Below are 16,184 nucleotides of genomic sequence, written 5' to 3' on the forward strand. Positions count from 1 at the left end.
TTTGACTGGATGCAAATAGCCTTGCAAAGTGCAAGAGAACCATGATAATTATAGGAATAAATTATATGAATTAATTTATAAGCAGAACATTGGATTAAAAGAGACATTGGAGCAATGTTCTTCTAAAGAGAGAGTAAGACACATTTTTGGAAAGCCACAGAAACTAAGGAACCAAAAGACATGCTAAGACACTTTAAATCTTTCTTTGTTCTCAAGATCATTATTTAACAAGATCATTATTCAACAACATGAGTCTGAGTTTAAAAATTGCAGGCTTTTCTTCCAGTGTGGTGAAGAAAGACATAAGCCAGACTCATTGTCTGTCTAGCTGGCTTTGCATTCAATATTCGCACCAAATAATTCTGTGCACATTTAAAAAGTGTATGTACACTTCCTAAGCTGGAAGTTGTAAGCAAAGCCATACAGGTGAACTTTAGCTCTGTAGTAAATACAACCCCATAATGTAAATGTGATATAAAAACTAAATTTTCAACAATGTCATTTATTTAGCTCTCAAATGTAAGTCCCTTTCAGAAACCTGTCTCCCAAATTTTACTGTCAATGTGTTTTTCTTGAAAAAATTCTTCCACACAGATCTGAGAAGTACTTATTTGCTACAGAGCAAAAGCTCACCTGCACATACCACTTCCACAGAATGGCTTTCATGTACACCTCACAGCTACATTGTGCATATCTTCTGCTCTGCTCTTTTTGGTGCTGACTGCTCCAACAGTCAGTGGCTTGACAAGTTATCGTCCGATGGATCAACAGCCTCTACTCTTATCTGGTAGATACTCATATAACCCTGGTACAGTTTATGTGTAATTTATTATTATTCAACATGGATCCCAACAGTATTTTCAAATTCTTCATCTCAAATCACTCTTTTTTTTTAGAAGATGGTATAAAAGGATGAGTAAGAAAGCTGGTATATTTTATATTGAATTGTTTCCCATATTTTCATTTCTGGGATCAATCTCAGTGAATATCTGAGTTCAGTCAGTCCTCACTGCAGCCAGTTAAGTAAAACTGACTGCTGTGGCCTGCTGCTGGTAAGAAAAAACACATGCATTTCCCCTGCTGTACACTAGAAGAAAGGTGCTGTCATGGTACATCACTCTTGGCTTCATAAGGCAGAGAAGAGGGAAAAAAGACAATTGTTTGCCATCCAGTGAATGTCAAGATGCTCTCTTGGCACCACATTGGCTTTGACAAGCAGGAGCAGGAAGAAAACACACCCCAAAAAGCCAAGAAAGTTGCACTGCTATTCACTAGCTTACTGAGGGACTTTTAGTATTGCTCACCTCTGTAGTCATTTTTCAGCTCATAAAAGAGGATACTGTTTTTAAAAAGTAAGTTATGCTATACCTCCTTTATGCCCCACACTCTAAAAGGATTTTGATCTTAAGGCTCTCTGCATTAGCTTAATGTTAAAGGCCTTGAAAATAAATAGAGGCAAAATCTAAAAAAAAAAATGTACTTTCTTAAGCCATGTCTTAGAAATAAACAGATTCTCCACAGGTTTTTTACCAACCAAATAAACTTCCTCCGTGGTTTCAATGAACACATTTCACTTTTCATTTGCTACAAACTATGCAACAGCCTTTGCACTCAGTTAATCTCAGCTGACAGACACTAATTTAATCATTCACTAGCATGTAAATACACTCTTGTTCTTTGATAGTCCATGATTTGGGTACGCGGAAGGATAAAAGACCAGAGACATGTGGTACCGCATATCAGTTTGCTGCTATTCAAGCCCTCACATACCTATACAGCATCTGACTTGACAACTGACAGAGTCACTACCATGAAAACAAGAATCACAACTACCTCCCAGACTGCCATCCATTAGGATTACATGATCTGACACCACAAACCTGAGTCAAATGGCTGTACCCCTGAAAATCACAGGATTCCAGGACTGGGGCTGGTCTGGTGAGGAGCTGCATTTCCAGTCCCAACCCCTTCTGAGGGAAAGCTCAGGTGTGGAATCACATTCAGCTGCTCAGGACCTTACGAAGTCAGGGCATGAAACCCTACAAGGATGGAGATGGCCCAACCTCCCTGGTCCCCAGCTCCACTGCTGGGCTGTCCCCATGTGGAAAAGACTTTGCAAATCAACTCTTCATCTTTCAAAGACTTTCAGAACACCATCGTGACAGGAAAGCATTCATGGCAACAAAAAAACAAGATATCTCCCTGTCTTACAAAGTAAATAACATGATCAGCAAAAGCCCATAGAACAAATAAATAATTTCATCTGTGTATGTTAAATCATCGCCATTAATTATAATTTTTCTAATTTTAATACACTTACCTTCTACTACTTACATTATTTTACCCTGACAAAACAACCGACTGGATTGATAAATTTACCAAATTAAGTTTAATGATTTCATTTTGCAAAAGAATGCCTTTCACTGTCTACCCTTTCTATAGCTGATGACCCTGAATTAATATACAATTTTATGACCAGTGTTCACCATAACTCCAGTGATACGGCAGTTTGTTTTCAAGGTAAATGAGCTGAAAGTGGTTTATTAAGTATTCATTGAAGTGATGGTATAAACATGAAATGGAATTGGTGTGATTCTTGTTTTCACCCTATGTTAACTTGAAGTAGGGGTATTTATTTTCCACATTTTCACACATCACTACATTTAACGGAAATACTTTCCCTGAAAATTTTGGCTGACTTCATAAAATGAAATACCCAAACCTATCACTTTCTTTGCTAAAGAACAAGTCCTGTGAGGAACAACTGAGGAAACTGGGGTTGTTTAGTCTAGAGAAGGCTCAGAGGGGACCTTATCGCTTGCTACAACTACCTGAAAGGAGGCTACAGTGAAGTGGGAGTTGGTCTCTTCTCCCAAGTAACAAGAGAGGATGAGAAGAAACACTTGAACCTGAGGTTGTGCCGGGCCAGGTTTAGACTGGCTACTAGGAAAAGTTTCTGCAATGAAAGCGTATGCCTGCCTGAAAAACCAAGTAACAGAGTTGCTGATGCCAGAAAGCTAGGATATTGATCTGTGCTGCCCATAGCTCAGTCAGATAGCTTGTAGCCTAAGCAGACCTGCCATTTCAGGAAAGCCTTGGTGTCTCTGAGAGACAGACAGCCCAGCAGGCAGAAGCTGGGCTCTGTTTTCATTTTGGTTTGAACCTCTTTGCTCTGGAATGGGGACAGCAAGAGCTACTCATCCCTTTCACCACTCTCCGTGTTCCCTTCCACAACAGACAAGCTCGCCTGTGGCTGGCACGGCAGGGCAAACTCACACCTTTCAGCCGAAAGCCCATCCATCCCATGGAGCACACTTTTCAGCCCCACAGCAGGGTCTGTGGCTGGAAAGCATCACCACACCCTGGCTGGCCAAGGCCATGCCACTGCAGTGCCTGCCACATGGGCTGGCAGGGAGAGCACATGATGGTTTGGGGCAGCACAGGTCACAATGGGCTCCGCTTCACCTCCCCTTTCATCAGCACTCTCATCTGCAGCTGCCAAGTCACCCAACCAGCCATTGTCAAGACTGTGAACTGTTCTTAAGAGTGTTTTAATTAGGTAAATAAAAAATGGTAATTAAATCAACATTACGTAATGTGTTTCTGATTTGTAATCTCATTTAAATTAATTAACTGACTCAGTCCTTCTTTAGTTTTTAAACTGTCCTAGTTAAGAAGTGGAGTTCTGGAGTAAATCCAGTTTTTATATAGTTGAAAGAAATTCAAGGACCTAGAAGCACTTACCAGAACCAAAATAGCAATAAGCATAGTCAGCTTTTCAGCTTCATGTCCCATGCACACAGCTATCTTTTAATTTAAATTCCCTTATTTGTTTATATAAAATAAATCACAACACTTAGTTATCCAAAATATTTCTTATACAATTTATAAAGGCCATATGCTTTTCATTTTGAAAACTGAACAACTTTCTCCAGCGACTTACACAGGTATCTTGCCACATGTGGATGAATGTGAAACAATGAAGTTTCTTTCCAAAACTTCTGGATTCAGTAGGAAAGGATGAGATATGAACACTTAATTTTATCCATCTGGAAGATACTGTGGATACTAGCTGTAGTCAGAAACATTCAGAAGTTGTTTTTGGAGACCAAACACCCTTTTACATTAAGGTATGTAGCATAAAAGGCTTTTATTACAGATTCTTCAGAAAATGAAAAGCAAAAAGTAAAACATAGTGAAAGACTTATTTGAGTGTTTAGAGAAAACGTTCATATTTGCATGTAAGGAATAGGAATTTCCTTGAGTATACCTTCAGCCAACTAATAAACTGGCCACTTCATTGACTAGCTTGTTGAAAGACAAAGGTTGATGCCCACTTTCATGCAAATGAGTGTTACTAATAACTTCTGCGCAGATCCTGGTTTCATGGAATTCAACATGAATTTTACCCATGCAGTCAGGATTTCATTTTCTGTTGTATTCTAAGGCAGTAAAGCAAAAATATTTCAAGGAGATAAAATACACATTTCTACTACACAAGGCAGTATTTTAGGCCTGTGATAATGATGACATGACCGCAAAAAAAAAAAATCAGTTTTGTCCAACATGGGTCTCAGCCAAAGGCTGTTAAAATCAATGGAAAGTTGATCCAGCGATCTTTGGATGAGGCACTTCATGATAGATTACAGTTTAAAAGTACAAAAAAAAAAGCATAGTTCAACAAATACTGTAGGGTAGAACTGCATTTTTTTTCTTCAAAGTGTACTGCGTTCTCTACTAAAATATACAGTAAGAAAAGCCAGATTCTTCAGTCTTTCAGAAAGCTACACTCTCATGCTACTCTGTAAGTCTAAAGAATCACCTGACACAGAACCCACAAAGTAGTTTACAACTATTAGTAGAGGCTCATGAGGCCTCTCTATAAGTCTGCAGACAGAGATCTGCTAAAATGCTAAGTATGCCACCACACTATACACTAATTGAGGCAAATTAACGGCAATTAAACTAAAATGTTGAGCGTTTATATGTCATGGAAATTTCAAAATCAGACTAGAACACTGCAGTGTTTAGAATTTCTTCAAGGCATCTAAGGGCAGCATGAGGAACACCTCTGCCATCAAGCGCAACTGTGTCTAGTAGCCCAAAACAAAATTAATATTTTCTCTGAAATAGGAGGGAAAAAGCTTAATGATTTCACAACTTAAGCATCACTGTAGTTTTTCTAAATACTATAACATTTACCGAAGAATATCCTAGTTTTGATCTATTATCCACAATGCTACCGCAACTATGTTTTCATTTCAATTAATTGCAACTTTATGACTGGTGGTAAAACATGACTTTTAGCATAAAGAATCTGGCATACACCAAGACCCACAAAAAATGATGTTTGGTTTTGTTTTTTTTTCAACTTCTGCCCATGCACTTCTGAGTATTTCTTGAGATTGCCAGTTGATACTATATGCGATTTTTAAAAACTGGGATATTAATTTACATCTAACAGATATGAGGCATAAGGAATGACACAGTTATGTGTATCCTTAAGTAACATATGCTTTTAACATAGATCGTGCTTATGAAAGCAATGCTTCAAAAGGCAGTATACACACAAAATTTTTAGTTTATGTTACTGTATTCTTTACAAAGTGGATTTCATTCCATCTGATATAACCTAAAAATTCAGATATAAAATATGCACCACTTTGCATGTCCAGATTCCCACACACATACTATTAAAATGAACTAACAGTGCTGAAAGATTAAATCCATCAGTGGGTACTAAGTCACTAAGCAGGTAATGTACAAGAACTGGCTGAGAAAAGTCACCCTGCTTTTTGATACTGGTGGTTCATATACTTGACAGGAATTACATGTGTGTTTACAGCCACCAGGTTTATTTCCAGCATAAGCAAGTTGGTAATAAATAAATCATGACAAGAAATAATGTCTAGAGTACTGAAGCAACAGTGATCAAAAACAAGAGAAAAAAATCTGATCAACTCACTGATTTTCTGCCCACTGTGACCTTTTACAACAGATGTAAGTTAGAAGTTCCTTAATACACGATGTGCCACAGGAAACTTAAAATACAGAACTGGCTAACCCAAAGAAATATTTAACTAACCCAGATTTGGGTTTGGGCAGGGATGTTTTGCACATTGAATTCTTTTTAGATCATGTAACTAAAACAAAACAAACAAAAAACCACCCCAACAACAACAAAGAGTATCCTGGTTTAAAACTTGCCTTTCCATTTTAAGCAAAGCCACTTTAAAGAATATTTGTCCCACAGATTCCCTACCTCCCTATTAGCAATAGTACTGCCATTGCAATCATTTGGTCAAAAGGTTTAAAGTATATATTAAATCCTATCTGATCATGTTCATAATTCTTTCATATTTCACCACATAATTCTTTCATGTTGTGACTAATATCACACTGGAGCATCTGTTAGTTCTGTAATTGTCACTGTATATTACACATCTGTTAGTTCGGCAACTTTCACTGTATATTACACATCAGCATATCTCTCACTTCTGCTAATTTCTAATCTATTAAAATCATCTACATAGGTGAAATTCCCTGACACAGATACAGTACCAGCTGCAGTTCTGCAATGAAGATTTTAAAACACGCTTGCTGGTTCAGTATACAGGAGAGGCTGCTTTTGCTCTCCGTATTTCAATTTATTTACTGAGGCTGGTACATGTTCTTGGGTACTAAGGGTTTTATCTACTTGGAAAAAGAATACTACTTTTTTTTTCTAAAAACACCACAAACAGATGCATGGATATAAATTCCAAGGCTTCTATTTTTATTGCTTACAACTTTCTTTTGTTTCTTTGCATGAGTAAAAATTGAGTGTTAATTAAGTTAAAAAAAAAAAAAAAAAAAAAAAACCACCACCAGCAACAGTGCCTTGAACATTATTCAACCATCCAGAGCTTCTAAGGCTTGTCTTCTTATCACTGTTCCACCACAGCAGGCCCTTGAGAAAGTCTGGTTTAGTCTGCAGCTATGAAAAAATGGCCTTCTGCAAGTTAAAAACTCTCTACATGTTTTCTGAAAATACAACAGAAACTCAAGTTTCAGTTTCTGGCAGAGAGCAAAAGGGGTTGCACCACCCATCAGATCCAAGACATGAAGCCAAAATGAGTAACCTTAGACATTCAACATTTATGACTGCAAGAATTACATTCTTTTTTATTTAAAAAATAACTTTCTGCTGGCTGAAGATGTAAGATAACACTCAATCCAAACAGTCCTTTCCGTTTTAATAAGTTTGTATATTCATGTGTCTGTACTTGTGTGTGTGTGGTGAAATTATAAATGCATTTAGCTTCACTTTATCCTACTTATAGACCAATATTTCGGGCTTTGTAGAGAGGAAAGTCTAAAATGAGTTAAACAGATTAACTCTCTTGTGCATGACTGAAAGAACATGAATAAATCTGAACAGCACCTGCACAACAGCATTCCTTTTCAGTAATATTTCAGACTTTTCTAAAAACTTTATAGCAAAAAAATAGCAACTCAATACTTGCACTGTCCTTCTTTGGGAAAAATGCTAATCATTTTCCATCTTGTGCATCCACATAGCAGGCTCAAGATTCAGTTTAACATCTTCTTATGTGTATTCAATCACTTTGACAGCTTTGCAGTGTATTTTTCCTGAACAAATAGTTGAAACTTGCTTGACCTGAAAGAGTTAATTTGAGACATAGCATCCAGCACAGAGTTTGGCTGTATGCATTTTAATTGCAGCAGATGCTTTGGTGGGTGATTTCAAGGAGATGACAATATTTTAGTGTAAACCTGCAAGCTTCTCAGTTTTTGCCTTACTTTCATCCCTTCTGTCTGTCTCTGTCATGCACAAATACACACACACACCTTGTGCACTCTGAAAAAAAACATTCTTACTGCTCCCTTTCTATCCCAGCTTCCTTCCATTGTGGCTACTGCCAACAATTTGAGCAGTGTAAAGTCAATCTTTCTGTGCTGCTTGAACAACTTGAATTTGGAAAAGTGTGCACTGCCAAGACTAGACTTCATTGAGATCAGCCACAGTAATACAGTTTCCACACGACTGCTAAAATTTGCAAATAAGACCAATTGGCTAGTTAGACAATAATCTTTACCCTTATGAACACTTACAACAAGCAAATCTCCCAAGCCTCAAAATACTTTTATGCTTTCAAGCAGTCTTCCAGAAGATGCTGTACGTCTGAATAACAAACAGTATCCCTTTAATGCCTACTTAAATGTGAAACATGAACAACAATAGAGCCTTTTCAGGACAGAGCTATGATATCAGTAACGGCAAGAACATGAGAAAATCCAGTTCTCTCATGAAATTCACCTTGGCCTAGGGCTGTGTTTCTCCACCCAGTGGGTGTGACTGACAGGCAAGCATTGCAGAGGTCCCACTAGTCACACCTCACACTTGCAGAAAACAAACCAAGAAAACTTACCACTGGTTCCAGGATGCAGCAAAACTAAGAAGCCTCCTCATCAACCTGCCCCAAGGTTTTCCCAATCCCCCTCCTACCTGAAACTTTTCCCTACCAGTGTACCCTCTTCACATAATGCTCTTCTGTTCACTGGCACCAATGCACGTCCACATGTGGGAGAACAGGGGTCTGTGACCTGCTCACAGCAGAGCAAGGCAACATCAGGGCTGGCAATAGAGAGTACCACCAGCAAAGCAATCACCAGAAACAAAGAATATGCCAGCACAGTTTTTGGCCAATTTTTCCAAAGTGATTCTGGCATTAGCCTTCCTATATGCACAATTGTTCAAAATTAAGTTTGTGTAACAAAGTTAAAACATGCTTCCTACCAAGCCAGTTTGTCTGCTCTAAGTTTAAAGCCCCGTGTCCCCCCAGGAAACACTAGCATTACTGTATGGCCCCTTTCTTCTATTTTAATCAAATGAACAATCAAATCACTTCCATATGCATAGCTATTGATAACAGCACAATGTAAGCATTCAGGAGATGGAAACAGCACGTGAAGACAGATTGCCATGACAATAAGAATAAAACTAAAGCTTTATACAATGTTTAGTCTACAGGTTACCACAGTTTGTTAGGCAGTATGTGTATGTATACAGGAGGCAGCCCAGAAAACATGAATCCAGGAAGACTGTCGAGCTCTCAAGCTTACACTGTTTCCCATACACAAGTTGGCTAAGTCACAGCAAGTTGGGTATCTTTGCACAGCTAAACCATTTCAAACAATATGCCACAGCCTAACACCAGTTCACATAGATTACAGTCAATCACATGAGGATCTCTGAGCAAAGGCATATGCCAGCACCAAAATGATAGTTGCCTTCCTAAATTTATTAGCATAAATCCCTTATAATCAGCAGATGCAAACAATATAATCAGTATGTTGCAGCATTAATAAAAAAAAAAAAAGCTATCCTAGGCCAAACATACATAATAAAAATCAGGTTAGGAAACAAAACTTATTAAGCAATAAGTTCATTAAAAAGATGTGCAGTGGTTATGGGGCAGAGCAAAACAAATTCTCTGGACTATATATTTCCATGAGATTAATAGGAGAGAACCTATCTCTACTATGTGTTAAACCCTCAAGAGTTCTCACAGACTGCTGAAATATATTCTCTCAAAATCTTTTGCACTCTCATGACCAAGACTGGAATGGTTTAAATCATTAGAAAGCCAAGATATATTCTTAACCCAAATGAAAAACTCCTTACTGCCTTGAAATCTGTAAAAAAAAAATGTTTTGCCTCCTAGGAAAGACAATCTCCCTCTTACAGGGGGTGCAGAACAATTTGAGCAACATTTATACAGCCTGAACACCCTCGGATCAGAGGGCTACCTGTATTCAGTCCCCGCTAAAAAATTAACGGTTGATGACCTGCAGGGGACGACATTTAAAACTTAATTTTGTTTTTGTTCATATATAAGCATTCCCATAATACTTTCTTTTGCAGGGCAGATTTCTCAATTTTAAGGTCACAAGATAAACAGCAGCAATTAAAATCATAATGCTAATTTCAGGCATTCTCAGCAGAAAGCCTTTTGAAATAATCCACAAAATCAAACTTTGTGGAACCTCTACATCAAAGTTTCTTTCAGCTATGTGAGAAAATTACTATCCCCACTCTCACATTAAAGAACATCCAAAACATTCACCAACAAAGAAGCAAAGCGGTATGACTAGTCCACTCCTTTGCTATCACTAATGCTCTCTGCTTAAGGGGCAAATACAGTTAATAGTGTGTAAACCACAACCCAGTGAAGCACAGCTGAAAGGACAGAGGCACACAATCTCTGTCCTTCAGAACAGACAAGTAATTGTAACAATTGCCGTCCACATTTACAGAGGATTCTTCTGTTGCATTACTAAGAGCAGAGGGCATACATGTGAGTAAATTACTCCCTGGTATGCAATGAATTCAGAGTATGTGGGTTTGTGTGTGTGGAGCTAGAAATGGTTGACCACAAGCAATGTTTGACTCCAGGAAGCACACTGTTATTCCATTAACAACACTGGCAGCCTTTTTACCCAAGGTCTAGGTCTATAATTAACTTTAGGAATAATACTGTATATGAAATTGTTAAAGATTTACTATAAGATAACTTGCAACCACCTGTATAAATGAACAAAACAACCACCAACAAATTCTTTTCCCTACTTTCTCTTTGCAATCACTCTCTACCTTCCTCCCACCACCACCAAAGGCCTGGGAATACTCCTCAACACTGCAACCTTCTCAGTGTCCAGGAAAATATTGTAATTAAATAAACTAAAGCCACTAGGATCTGTACAGGTTTCTTGCTCAACTGAGTAAGACACAGCCAATCAATGTAAGCTTATGAAGGTGCCTGTTGCTGAAAGGATCACTATTGGTTTTTTTCTTTCTTGTTACTTTAAAGAAACACCCTCTCTTTCAAGGTGTGTAAGGCTGAGCAGATGATGAACAAAGTGAATAGACTCTTGAAGACTGAAATACAAAGCTGTACTTTGCAACCTGGGCTTTGTTGAATCATCTGAACAGGTTTCCTTTACAATCATGCATTTTTACAATTCATGGCAAACAGTCATGTTGCATTTATGGCTACAATGTTTAGTCAAACACCAGGGGATTAAAGCATTAGGTGAATACCATAGCCACAATAAGAAACATTAAAGAAACAGAATTGGTAGATGTATTTTCTGGCTTCAGCTTCACAAGTCAAAAAGAAGCTGAACCAAAATCAGATGAACAAATTTTGTCTGGGGAACAAATGTTTAAAACTTTTCAGTTTTAAAACAAGGTCACAGATATCAATGTAGCTGCAGATCCAGCTACAAAGAAGTTGTAGGAATAGTATTCAACTCCGAAGGAACTTGACTTCCAAATACAGTAAAATTACAGGAGTAATTAAAAACAAATTGGGTGGTGGAGGGGAAAGGGATAAATCCACAAAACCAAAAACTTCATTATATATATTTAGAGCTACACACTGCACTGAGCTTTACTCACAATTCCTCACAGTTTTCGTTGCCTCTTCAAGTAGTTCGCAAAGCTGTAATCCATACATTCCTACTGTCAAATATTTCTCTGTATTCCTGTCTTAGCTGTGTGCTGCCTACTTTCCACTTAGCTGGATGCAGAATAGAAAGAAAATACAAATGTTGGCATAGGTGATTTCAAGCCTTAGTTGTTTGACCTTTTTGTATAAGCTTTTGGCATCTGTGACTTGGCAGGCAGAGTGCAGGCCAAGCCAGGACAAAGAGGAAGACAGGAAGCAGAGAGCTGGCCATGTCTCCTTGGCAGTCAGCATTGCAACAGGGTGAAAAACCACATCATTGCCAAACCAGAAACAGTGGGGGAAGCCCAGATAGTTGGCAAGTCACATACGGCTCTATTGTACATCCTAAACACTAAATGCCTGATAAACTTAAGTGCTATGCCAGAGCCTAATCTATTTAAATTGTCTTTTGCTGTACAGGGGAATATTTCATTTGTCCTTGTTTATGTGTTTTGCTAAGGAACTGGCACAGTGTTGTTATTACTATCTAGGGCTGGCAGGTTAAAAGCTTGCTGTTACTATATGCGCATGAGCTTTCAGCATCTTTCTAAAACATCTTCTAAGATAATGCTACAGCAGGGAATCTCCATCACACACACTCATCTGCCCCCAACTCACACTCCTGAGCATCCAAGCATTTGAGCACCCCCAATATACACAGTGCACAGCCAATTAACCCAAACTGAATTTACCTCCTTGAAAATATTTTTCTAATTCTTGCCACAGTGGTTGAGCAGAACTATCTGACTTCCAGTGTTCACCCAAACATTAGGCAAACATCCAGCTTCCCACCTAAGGTCTCGGATGAGAGAATGGCTTTGAGCAAAAGTGGCTATCAGCCACCTCTGCATCCTCCCAGACCTCTGAATGGAGAGATGCTGTTTCAGACTTTGTTGTTGGTATGATTCCCACCCCAGGTATGGGTTCAGGTAGGTAAGTTCCAGCACTGTGCTCTGCAGATTGCTGCAGTCTGCTACCTGGGGCAGTGCAGCAATGACTACTGGACACAGAGACAGAGGTGGAAACCACCCAGACATTAGCATTGCCAGTGTGGCCAGGCAGAAGAACATTATAGATGTTTCTTACATCAGTCAGAGCTCCTTGCACTTACAGTGGATCATGAATTGCAAAGAGGATGTGGCAAAGCATGGTTCATGTTGCTCCACTTCCAAGGAAGGTGTGGCTCCCAGGTGGAATTGGGAGATCTCCCAGAGTGGTACGCAACAGCCTTGTCCCAAAGCCAGCTGTTTAGGAGGCTTATTGACAGACAAAACACAAGAGCTATTTCCTTTACAAATACCACCTGTGCTCCTGTAAAGCCTTTTGCAATTTATACAGACCTTTTTTATGAATTATCCATTAAATTAGTGTTGTCTAAGGTGGCTGATAATTTGTTTATAGGTATAGAATGCATTTCTCTCTTTCTGCCTTTCACAACTTTCATTCCTGTGGTCAGGCTTTTATTATCTTGACAACCCATTTTATTTTAAGGAATAGTTTTTTGAAATGTTGATTCTGTGTATGGGCTGTGATCAGCATTCTCACAGACTTCTGTGGCCAAACAGATGAACAAATAAGGATCTTGCTCATTAAATGGCAAAAATCTATTAAGTTTCATTTTACCCCTAAAAGCACTCTGTTCTCTGCTGAAAACAGGGCACTCTGTTCTCAGCACTCTGTTCTCTCTTACATTTTAATCACAGCAATAATGCTGAATAACTGGGCCCCTAATAAAGGGGATATCAGTTCAGAAAAACAGACAGATAATCCCAATTTATCAGCAAGATTGAATTATTGATTAATTAGTAGAAAGAGTAAGGAGGCAATCAATTAAAAGTAATCATCACTTCCTACAATAGGACTCTAAAAAATATCTTGTGGTCACAAGGGACAAGAAATTATTCTGAATTCCTCCAACAACCAATAGCGTGGGATCCCATCTGTAAACTATATTCTCTCCCTCTCAGTTAATCTTTATAACCCGACATGTTACAGAGGCAGAATTATCCTTATAGTCTGACCCTAGCTTATGTTGTCAGTGCTTTAACATATGCTTTTGCTGACTTTCTTCTACTGGCTTTTTAATATATCACTGTTGTTACGTTTTATTACTACCTAATCACTTTTATGTCTACTATAAAAAAGTAAATTACTTTTTTTAAAAAGTAATTTAACATTAGTTCAATGAAAGTTAGGAATGAGAAAATCAGTTGGAAGAAGCTTTTGTTTTGTGATGGCCTTTTGCTCACTTTTAGAATCAAACTTCCTAGAATTCACTAAAAGCTGAAGTACTTTCACTCATTTGCTTTTGGATCATAATACTGGTAAACTGTGCCTTCAGCGATTGTCACAAACTTCATCACTTGTATCTACTCTCATATCTTTTCTTCCCTTCCCTCATTTTAAGTTTAAAGTAAAAATTCTTTACCAAGTCCTCAACAAGTTTCTGCATGTCAGCTGAAGAAACACATGAAGACACTTTGGTGCCCTTTACCAGTCACCAACCTGCCTTATGCCACCACCTCCTGGCCTCCCACACGTGCGAGCCAAAGGTCAACACTCTGTGGGGCAGAGACCATTGCTTAGAGTGCTGTGGGACAACCAATGGCCTTTCTGTTGCTGCTACTGCATAATTATTGACAACCAGTGGCTTAGCCTGCAAATACAAATGCCAATATGAAAGCAGACAAGATAGCAGTTCCTTGGATGCTAGTCCAAGCTTCACTGTCAAAGCCCCAACATTCTTCCAAAAAAAAATTACAGTATTTCCTACTCCTCAACTTGTCCAAACTGAAATGATCATTTGTCATCCCTAAAGAACATGCTTATCTAATTCTGTGACTGCACCAACTCTGTTTTGCCAAGATCCTGAATGCAGAGGCCTCCATACCAGGGACAGAGCCTCTGATATGGTGTGATCTTTCATGGGATCGAGATGCTCCTCACTGTGAGGAAGGACTCAACATTTCAGCCTTTCAAAGTCACACCGAAGCTTTTCATTCCCACAGAAATGCAAAAGGGATTAGAGTCACTTTAATGTATTTGACAGTGAGTAGAAAGATATTATCTAATATGTATTCTTATATTATAAAATATTAACCAGTTTCACAAAGTCAATTAACTCATCTCATTATAAAATACTGTAACCTTCAGCATTTTGAAGTTTGCAGGAAAGGATCTTGGCTGGTTTTGCCATCTAAGGCTGAATAATGCTTGTGATTGGAAATTATTTTCCTTTTACTCTATAAGAACAATTACCGCATCTATCACACAATTATTGCAATTATATCCATAAGAACTGCTGTTCAGAGCTGTTCTCTGTAGCACCATTCTGCAACGCTGGGAACATTTGTCTTTTCTAATGATCACCAGCACAAATGTCCTTTTGTAGCTCTTTAAGTGATTTCATTTCTTTCTATTAATATCCTGTTACTTGCTTTGGGAGAAACCAAAGGAGACAGGCCTCAATTAATATAAACTTTTAAAGCAAAGGCTTTTAGTGAAGCCAGGGTTAAGGCATTTTAAAACAGGAATTGACACTTCCATTTATGACAGCCTGACATTTTCAGTGTGCCTTGCTAAAAGGATAGAAAGCCCCTAGAATACTTCAAATCTGTGTTTCATAAACTGTACTCTAAGAGAAGTAGCAATAAAGTTTATTGCAGACCTAAAGAATCTGCATAAACCTAGTTAATTGAAAAGTGGGTGGAGAAGGCTGCCAAATTAAATGTTTACATTAGCACAGCTGTATTGTAAAAACATTCTGCCCCCTGTGCTTTGTAATTATAAGATATTTCTGGACTGTGTATCTCTGCAAAGTTTATCTCTACTGCCAAGACTGTTTTGGCACGGAGTGTCTGCAATTTTTGGCAGCCAGAGAGCTCTCAGCGCAGGCAGTATCTAAAATGGCTGCCAAACCGTTATCCTGAAATGTCGTCGACCGAGTGTCGTCCTGTGTGAAGGGCAAAAGCCAAAGCTGGATTTAAAACTGTCTGATTGTTTTAAATGAGGCAAAGAGCTGGATTTCCAGACAAGTGCGGGACCTGGCACCACATGTTGGTCACACCGGGCTCTCTGGAACATGGTGCACAGCAATGGGTAAAAAGGCATACAGACTGCTCTGAGTATCCCAAATCCGGGGAGAAAAAAAGAGGGAGTAAGGGTTTCCTGAAGGGAAGCTTAATTTTATTGTTTTAAATTACGCATAAATCACCATATGCCTTCCCTGTGCCAGGAGCACAGACAGTGGGACCTTTGCAAACCACGGTTATTCTGCCCTCAGTTGCAAGGCACCAGTGAAGTTCCACATGCCTGGTTATTTCCTTCACACTGACTGTATTTGCCTACTTTTAAGGAAAATCTCTCTCTTTTCCAAGCAACCAGCAAAATGTACAAAACCCTCCCACACATCACAAGCCTTTGCTGTGCCAGCCTCTCTGTATTTGATTTCAGAGGGACATCCCACCACCCTTGGCCAGAACTAGGAAACCTCCGTTATGCTGTCCTGGGCCTGAATAATAAAGATGAGAGAGTATTCCTTCTGTGTCCATTGTCAAACCAAATATAAATTGAGAGATTTCTTATGCCTGCTTACTGTGCAGTTATCAGAACTGACCACGACTGAGGAAGAGGCATTTTGGTCCTTCACTCAGACCACTGCTCTCGTATTGC

Source organism: Melopsittacus undulatus, chromosome Z (genome assembly GCF_012275295.1).
Source record: "Melopsittacus undulatus isolate bMelUnd1 chromosome Z, bMelUnd1.mat.Z, whole genome shotgun sequence".
In the NCBI taxonomy this organism is placed as follows: Eukaryota; Metazoa; Chordata; class Aves; order Psittaciformes; family Psittaculidae; genus Melopsittacus; species Melopsittacus undulatus.